This window comes from Chenopodium album, chromosome 3 (assembly GCF_948465745.1).
Source record: "Chenopodium album chromosome 3, dcCheAlbu1.1, whole genome shotgun sequence".
Classification (NCBI taxonomy): Eukaryota; Viridiplantae; Streptophyta; class Magnoliopsida; order Caryophyllales; family Amaranthaceae; genus Chenopodium; species Chenopodium album.
The window spans coordinates 40,584,978-40,594,479 of record NC_137836.1 but is presented as its reverse complement, the minus strand read 5'-3'; the positions used below and the strand labels follow the sequence as shown (position 1 = coordinate 40,594,479).

At 37.9% G+C, this 9,502-nt stretch overlaps 1 long non-coding RNA gene and 1 other non-coding gene across 2 annotated transcripts; one reads left to right on the top strand and one right to left on the bottom strand.

Annotated features, from left to right (window-relative positions):
• Positions 1 to 1,795: 1,795 nt before the first annotated feature.
• LOC145626059 (small nucleolar RNA R71) lies at positions 1,796 to 1,901 on the top strand. Its single transcript, XR_014110931.1, has one exon. It is a non-coding gene; the product is annotated as a small nucleolar RNA R71 (small nucleolar RNA).
• A 5,039-nt stretch (positions 1,902 to 6,940) lies between these two features.
• On the bottom strand, positions 6,941 to 7,826 carry LOC145613423 (uncharacterized). Its single transcript, XR_014106947.1, has 2 exons — positions 7,436 to 7,826; positions 6,941 to 7,157 (listed from the first exon to the last, which is right to left on the bottom strand). It is a non-coding gene; the product is annotated as an uncharacterized LOC145613423 (long non-coding RNA).
• Positions 7,827 to 9,502: the final 1,676 nt, after the last annotated feature.

Sequence of the window (9,502 nt, the reverse complement as noted above, 5' to 3'; positions counted from 1 at the left end):
TGAACTTTCCTACCCTACCTCAACCTTGCCCATGGGAAACTTAACGGACCGGTCCGCTAGTTGGAGAGTAATGTTAGTGGGGGAGAGGGTTCCTACACTAAGCTTTTGGTAGACGGAATGGGGCATGAGACGCACACTTGCTCCTAAATCACACAAGGCTTTATCAAATTCAATGCCATTGATAGAACAAGGGATGGAAAAGTTACCCGGATCTTTCAATTTGGTAGGAAGTTTGTTGGAAAGAATTGCACTACAATTGGCGGTCAAAATCACTGTCTTACACTCCCTTCTCCCACTCAAAATGTCTTTCAAAAATTTGGAATAGTGGGGCATTTGCTTCATAGCATCAACAACAGGGACGGAAATATGCAAATTCTTAATGACTTCCAAAAACTTCCCAAATTGGGCATCAAGTTTAGCTCTCACAAATCGTTGTGGAAAGGGTAGCTTCTCCTCTCTAGGTTGGCGATTTAGGGGCAAGGGGGTGGCTTCTTTTTCCTTTGGCAGCTCAACATTTTTTCCTTTTCAACACTCAATGGCTAATTGGGTTTTTCACCCTCATTCTCTAACTCCACCTCTTCATGGGGTTCTTCCTCAACTAAAGGGTCACTCCCTACTACCTTCCCACTCCTTGTTGTCACGGCATACAAAGGTTTTGGGTTGACTCCTTGACTTAGAATGTGAGAAGATGAAGAAGAAGAAGAAGAAGAAGAAGAAGAGGAGGGGGATGAATTAGATGCAAGTTGAGCAATTTGGGTCTCAAGCATTTTCATATGAGCATTGGTTCGCTTTTTATCCTCCTCATATCTCCTTTGTTCCTCCTCATGCCTCTTTTGATCCTCCTCACGCATTTTTAATAGAGCATCTACCTTAGCCATCATGGGATCATTTGGAGGGGCTTCAAGTTGAAGAGGTTGTTGAGGTGGAGGAAGTTGGGGTTGATGGAAACCCGGAGGCCTATTAGTTTGGGCATAGTTAGAAACATATTAACCCCTATTGCTTCCGGTGCCTTGGTTAGGAACATTTCTTTGTTGATTATTTCCCACGTTACCTTGATCACCAAAATTTTGATTTTGATTGTCATGGTATCGAGAATTAGGTTGTTGGTTTTGATTACCATACCCCCTTTGGTTAGAGTAGCCTCTTCCATTGAAATTGGAAGGGTCCCCCACCATGGTATTGGTTATCATAACCACCACCACTTTGGTTCCAACCACGGTTTCCACCTTGATTCCAATTCCCCATTTGATTGGAGTTTGGCCTCAAGTTCCCTACATTTCCCATTCTAATAGCAAAATTCATAGCATTGACATTTTCCATATTATTATCATGTTCATGGGAAAGGGGTTGAACTTCACAAGCATATACACAATGAGAGGTATCATGATCATAGGTTTCACAATTAGAACAAAACATGCATCCTTGTGGCATTGTATTGTAAGAAAAGGAGGAATAAGTATCCATACCATTGCCTCCCTTGGTTGAAGGGGAGGTATTACCATGAGGGTTGGACCTTTCTTTCATCAATTCATCCATTTGCTTGGTCATTTTGGAGATTTGGGTAGAGAGGTTGTTGATTGCGTTGGCTTGCTCCAATGTATAAACACCCTTACTAGAAGTAGCATCCCTTTCTCCTTTATAACAATCATCATAGTGCTTTGCGGCCTCCTCTATAATACACTCCACTTCATGCTCTCCTTTGTTCATGATTGGACCGCCGGCCGCGGCGTCTAGGCTTGTTCTTCCTTGAGGTGTGAGACCTCCATAGAAAGTGTGAATGAGTTGATACTTGGATATCCCATGGTGTGGGCATTGACGTTGAAGCTCTTTGTATCGTTCCCATGCCGCACTTAGAGACTCGCCACTCTTTTGGCGAAAACCTTGAATCGAAGACCGAGCCTCGGCGGTCTTCCTATGGTTATAGAACCTCCTCAAGAAAATCGTAGTCACTTGGTCCCATGTTGTGAGAGAATTAGGGGGCACCTCCTTCTCTAGCCATTCTAGACCTCTCCCAATTAGTGAAAATGGAAACATCTTGAGGCGAATATATTCTTGAGTCACTCCATTGACCTTTACCGTGTCAGAATATTTCTCAAACTCTTTTAAGTGCTCATGAGGACTCTCAAACTTTCCACCCGAGAATTGTTTCCTCTCAATCAAAGCAATCAAATTAGGCTTGATCTCGAAATTGTTGGCTTGAGTAGTAGGAGTTAGGATCCCACTTTGCGCTCTAAAAGCTTCGGGGGCCCCAAGACGACTCAAAGGCGTAATCTCTCCCATTTTAGGATCTTCTCCACTCTCGAACTTTTAGGATGAGAAAGGGTTGATTTCAGGACTCGATGATGAGTTAGGGCTATCTAATTCTTCACTTGAGGGTGAAGAGGGTGGAGCATCTTCTAATTCTCTTACTTCTCTCGTTGGGGTATGAGAATTTCTACTCCTTGCTCTTGCTTCTCTTCGAAGTAGGGACAAAGACCTCTCTTGCTCTGGATCGATGGGAATCAAAGATCTTGAGCGGGTTCGTCCTCTGTTCATACAACAAAGCTAAGAAGAACGTAAGCACTGACAAGTAACAAAAGTAGCAAACACTAACAAATAAAAGATGAGATAGTCTCAAACAAGCAATGAAATAGCAATGGAAGTCGTCTCCCCGGCAACGGCGCCAATTTGATAGAGGTAATAATTGCGTCGTCAAACAACTACACCTTAGTCAAATACAATTTATAACACTCGACTCAACCTATTACGAGTATAGGGCAAGTAGAGGGGTCGAACCACATGGAGAAATGCATAAACACCGCATTCATTACTAAGAGTCTAAGCTATCCCGGAACAATAAGTGTGAATAACTAAGAGATCAAACTAAGAACGAAATGGATTAAAATCAATATAACTAAGCACCAAGGGAAATGGGTAGATGTAGATGCCGCTTGATCATGTAATAAAAAAGTAGCAAATCAATGGTAAACTAAACATGCATGAATATCGAAGTAAGGCCCAATCTAACCGCCTTCCGGGGTTAATCGGTTTCTCCTAACATAGCCTCTATGTTTCCACACTAGGACCATATATTAGAAGGTGCAATCAAAGAACTATCGATAGTAATGAATCTCAACTAAGTCAACTTCCGTTCCTTGTTAGCAAAGATTCACCTTTAATCAACTAACAATGTGCACTTGCAAGAAGATCAAAGAATATCATCAATGCAAAGACTTTAATCACCATTAACATAACCCCAACATTATAAGCATCAACAATTAGAAACTACACCATCCCCACACCCTTGGCTAGGTGACTACTCACAAATCATATTGAAGACAATATCAATCATCAAGTCAATAAGCATCAACATGATCAATAAGCAAAGAAGGAAAATCAAAGCAAATAAGCAAAATAAACAACAAAAGTAAAGAGAAAGAGTAAGAGATTGCTCATTAATTGAAGATGAAGGTCTACAAAGGATTAAACAAACTCCTTTTTCAAAATCCAAGTTCATCAATGAATAAAACCACACTTTCTCTCTCTACCAATGAAGACTAATAGTGTTTCTCTCCCTAGATTAAGCTAAAAGTGCCCAAAAATTAAAACTAAGTTAATCTAATTACATCAAAATGTTCTAAGATGGGACTTATATAGTCCGTACAGAGCCAGTTGAGAAAAGGAGAGGTCCGACCGAACAATGGGAAGGTTCGGCCGGACTACAGGGTAGGTTCGGTCGAACCTCCCTGATCTTGGTCTGGTCAAACTTCTGTGGTTCGACCACTCCTGCAAAATTGCCAAATTGCATCTTGTCCCTGCCTCGACGTTCGGCCGAACCACTGAGCAGGTTCGGCCACACCTTGGTTCGGCCACACCTTCAGGAGGTTCGGCCGAACCTCTTCTGAATCATACTTCCTTCAGCTTCCCTTGAGCTTAGCTTCCTCCTCTTGAAACTCCCAATGGTTCCTACAAAGCATAAGCATGGAAATCACAATAAAAACAAAGCGAGAAGACTAAGAAAAGGGAAAATAAAGGAGAAAAGAAAAGAGGAAGCAAAACTAAGTAAAAATGCTTAGAAAAAGGGCCAAACAAGTGCAAATGAGGGGAGAATCCTTAGAGAAAAAGGATAAAAGGGTGGCATAAATGCCACTCATCAATTACAATAGAGATCAATATCGTTTTTTTTTTATTATTTATTTTTTTTATTATGATTCTCATATTGCTTATCTTTAAAGGATAATATATTAATATTTGTTTAAAAATAAGGATGGCCTCCGAATGTAAAATCCAGGAAATAATTAAATCATTTTCTCGGTTTTATCATTCATTATCTTCACTCTCTTTTTTTTTATCATACTCTTTTATTAAAAAAAAAAACGACATTTCTTTTTTTTTTTTTTTGTTCTATTTCTCTCTTTTTTTGTGTGTGTGTGTGTGTGTGTGAGACAATCTTCCCAAGTAAAGTTCTTAGGATTTTCTTTTTAAACCATAGAAGAGGTAAATAAATTATACTCTTAAATCAAGGTTGATCAATTACAACTAAAACATGATGAACACGAAAATAGGCACATTTAAGAATAAACATATTGATGACGTCCTATTAAGGGATGCAAACTTCTAATGACGAACCACATAAAAAATAATGTCATTAGTTTGATTATAAAATACGTATCGCGCGCAATTTTCCGTCTTGCGCAAAAGTGGAAAGTGCACCTTCAAGAGTAGCATCTACAACATGCGTTTTTTTTTATTATTATTATTTTATTATTTTTTTTATGCGAAAACGCAAAAAGGACGATAAAAGCATTTTATTTTGTGAATATGCAAAAAGAACAAATAAAAAAAACATGTTTTTGGATTTTTCGAAAAAAAGCGATCATAGTAAAATGTAGACAATGTTGTTAGCCAAAGAGATATTCTTAGCACCTACTTAACGATAAACCTTGAAGCAATAGTATTGTTTTCTCCGTCTGATATTGCTCGTAACGAACCAAAGTCAACGCTGAACAGTGGGCGCGCGCAACTTCTCAACTTGCGCTACGGAGGCGCACGCAACTTTGACAGTTGCGCGTGCCACCTGCTAGGTTCGACACTATTTTTTTTTTTTTTTTGCAAAAACGCAAAAAGGACAATATTTTTTTTTTTTGCGAAAACGCAAAAAAAAACGATAATTTATATATTTATTTATTTATTTTTTGTCGAACCATAATGTATGAATTTTTTTTATTATATCACTAGGTAACAAGTTGGAATTAGTTAGATTAGACACGAAGTACATATTCATGTAGTCACATAAGCACATAAAAGGAACCGTCAAAGCATACAATGGCATTCTAAGGTCAAGGCTTGGGTGTCCAAGGGTACCATATCTTAAGAAAAGATGCACTAATCAATCACTCAACGTGTTGACTCATGACATCGCTCTCTCAACATTTTGTTGACGATATGGGTGGGATGATTGTTATTGATTTCGGGATAGAAGCCTAGTGTTGGCAGCCCCTAATCAATTAGTCAATCCCCAATGGTTAAAGTGTGCTATGCATATACATGATGCAATGTTGCTTGTTTGATTTTTACTTTTGTGAAAAAGGAAGATATTATGCGTTCGAGTCTCGCTCTCTAACTAGAGATTATCCAAGTTAGTTCTCGTTACAATCCATAGGCAACCTAGTGTTGGAAACCTTTAACCATAACTACAAACTAATCTTGTAACCTCTAAGTCCCTAGCAGAGTCGCCACTGTAAGGAGGGTGTTCCCATCGTATGGGGTCCTCTCCTTAAATGCCCATGGCCCTTTAAAAGCCTAGTACTTTACACTTGTTAGGGTTTATTAGGATTTGAATTCCTGATTGTTTGGGAGACCTTGAATTAGAAATGATACTCTCATCACGCTTTTTTGTAAGAAAACCGTAGGAGTTGTCAATGAGTTCAAGGAAAACTCATAAACCTCGTTCATGCCTTTCTCCCAAGTAGAGTTCAAGGGATAATTAGCACAAATCATAAGTTTACCCATGCCCAAATCTACATAAACCAAAAATGAGTTCGGGAGCGAGGGTACTAAAATAACGTTCCTTTTAGGGAGTGTAAGGAGGGTGTTCCCATCGTAAGGGGTACTCTCCTTAAATGCCCTTGTCCACATAAAAGCCCAGGACTTTACACTTGTTAGGATGTATTAGGATTTGAATTCCTGACAGTTTGGGAAACCTTGAATTAGAAAGGATTCTATCATACACGCTTTTTTGTAAGGAACAAGTAGGAGTCGCCAATGAGTTTTAGGAAAACCCATAAACCTTGTTCATGCCTTTCTCTCAAGTAGAGTTCAAGGGATATTTTGCATGAATCATAAGTTTACCCATACCCAAATTGGTCTACATAAACCAGAAATGAGTTCGAGAGCGAGGGTACCAAGATAACGTTCCCTTTAGAGGAGAATCGCGATCCTAGCCCTAGTGCGGCCTCTACTAGCTCTTCCTTTGCACAATTTCATCACCAAACAATATATGCAACGTGATACCTAAAACTATGTTAATTGATTTTATTTACATACATTAATCATATAGGAATTACACTACTACAAAAATAAGCTAACAAACCCGTCCAAATTAGCTTTAGAGACCCGTCTTGAATGGGTCTCTATCTCAGGGGTATGTTTGATAAAGAGACCCCTCATTTAGGGGGGTCTGTTTTAAAAAGCAAATAGACCTGTTTTTAGAGCTAGGCGGTCTGTTAGACGTGTTGTGTAATAGTTATATTAGAATAGGAAAAGACCCGTTACTTGTGATATGGGGTCTGTTTAAGGAAAGTGAAATAGACCTGTTATATTAATTAACGGGTCTGTTTGATCACTTTATTTTCAAAAAAAGAATAATCAATATTAAATTTATTTGAATTTTTAAAGTTTTTAACATTTTACCGCCCCATTCAAATTGTTGAAATTTTAAAATTGAATTACAACAATACAATTCAAGATTAAATAAAATAACTTTAATAGTATAGAATTTTACAACTGCAATTAGTCAATTACCGAAAGATAAAATTAAACCTCTTTTTGGTTCAACAAGTTATTTGGTAATGACCGCATATAATCATTTTGTTTCTTCTCATAATCAAACTTTTGCTAACCAAGTCACTATCTCCATCTAATTCATTTCAATTACAGCAATTGTCACGAGCTGGAGTCTGGAGAACAAACCAAACACAAAAATTTAGAATAAATTCAAAATTTAATAAACCTAAGCATAATTTGGAGTACAAAATCAAAAACAAAACTTAAACAATAGATCTAAACAGGAGTCTTAATTTAATTAAAAAAAGTTCAGATTATAGAAGAAATGAACCGAAAAAAAAACAAGGAACGATAAATAAATACTAATATGAAACGAGAATCGAATTGGAAATGGGTACTCATAAACATCCAAAATGCAAGCAAAAATATTTCAATTTAAAAAAAAAATCACCAACTCTTCTCATCAAAACACGGCGGCCTCAACTGCCGATCCGACAAGGAATAGAAATACAAACTTTAGCACCACCCATACGCGTCGGCAGAAAGCACCACCCATATGCGTCGGCAGAAAGCAGAAATGAAAGAAAAAGGTTCTGAAGCTGACGATCATCTTCCCACTGTAAATCCATTAACAAAGTGCAAGCTCATGGAGAGGTGATTCCTCCATCTTTTTGGGTTAATACTTTACAAAAAATAATGGAGGAAATAGATGAAATCTAAGAAAAAGAGGATAGAAAAAGGGAAAAAAAAGAGTTGATGAAGGGAGGAAGAGTAGCATTTCTTAAAGTAGGAAACTTCAGAGAAGCTACGGAGTTCGTTAATTTCAATGTGAGGAATTCCAAATTGAGTTTGACTAAAAAAAATAATTAATAAATGAATGTAAGAGACCCTTTTAATTGAATAACGGGTCTCTTATATTTCTCTATTTTTTTTTCAAGTAAGAGAAGTGGGCTCTCATGCACATAAGATACCTGTAAAAATGGCAACGGGTCTCTTATATCTTTATAAATTTTCTATCCACCAAACATAGTAGGCCCTCATGCATATAAGAGACCTGATATCATTGTTATAAGATCTCTTACTTCAATCAGACCCGTTGATTGAGAAAACAGGTCTTTAGGTAGGGGTCTTTTTTCCAAGTTTTGTAGTAGTGTTACATTGCAAAAGTCGTTATTCTTATTTGATCAAATTCGTGAAAAGAACAAGAAGTAAACAATATTCGTCTTGTCTTAAGTGATAAAACAATCAACTAATTATTCAATCTCTAGTCTTGATTAACGAAAGAGTACTATGTGAATTAATTAGTTAAAAGTTTTTTTTAAAGTGATCAAACAACACTAATTAATCAATTAAAGTTGTTTAAACAATAAAAGAAAAGTGATTTATCTAAGTGCTCAGGAAACTAACCGTTCTTCTATGTATGCTTAGATCTCCGTCTTAGATGTTTATGGACCTTCTTTCTTCTTTGTACCTCCAAGGGATTCAATGGATAGATTAGGGTTGAAGAGTAGTTGGGAAGAAAGAGGGAAAAGTAGTACGATGGTAAGAGGGTTTTAGAGATTAGGGATTTTAGAAAGTTAGGGTTTTTTATTCTGATTTTCTCCGTTTAGAGCTGTGCGAAGACCCCTTTTTATAGGCGTAGGAATCTCGGTTTAGGGTTTTAGAGTCGCGCCGTCAGTTATCACGCGCAACTCTATGAGTCGCGCTGGGGTGCCGCGCGCATCTCAATGAGTCGCGCGCGCCATGCGCGCGCAACTTATTGTGTTGCGCTGGTTTGCGGTTTGCCTTATACGAAAATGCATTTTTAAAACTTCCATAACTTTTGATTGAAAAGTTGGATTCAGGCGTGTGAGATATAATTGGAAAGATATTGATGTCTTCTTTCCGATGCCATTAGAATTAGGTTAAAATATGTTATGTATCAAAAGATAAGGCCGTTGGAGTGCAAGGGTGTCGGTTATGGGCCCGGTTTAGTGTTTTGATCATAACTTCTTCGTTTTGGCTCGGAATTGGGCTTATAATATACCGTTGGAAAGCTATTTGAAAGGGCTATCCATCTGTATAGGCCTTGCACGGGATTTTGTTGTTGTTTTATCTGTTTGTCTCGGTTTTCAACAATGTAGGTTCCATTGGATCCAATCATTGCATTTGACGCATTTAGGTCCGTTATTGTAGGGAATAATTTCAAGCCTTTAAAATCCCACTAGCTTGAACCCCACTGTGATCATACACTAAATTATGGTGGCGTCCAAAAGGGAAGAAGATAGAGCAAAAGAGTCGCCAACAAGTTTTTAAGGAACTTGTAAACCGTTCACGAGGTGAAGGTTACACCCCTTAACGATCCAAGAGATCGTCAACTCCATAAGGTCTAGAACCAAATAAGGGTTCGGGGATGATGGTACAAATCCAACCTAAAAGAGATTGAACCTGCCCTAATAATAGGCCTCTACTTTATTCTGATTGTATTCATGTGCGCTTTTTAATTAACATGCAATCAATAGGATTAACCCTAAACCTG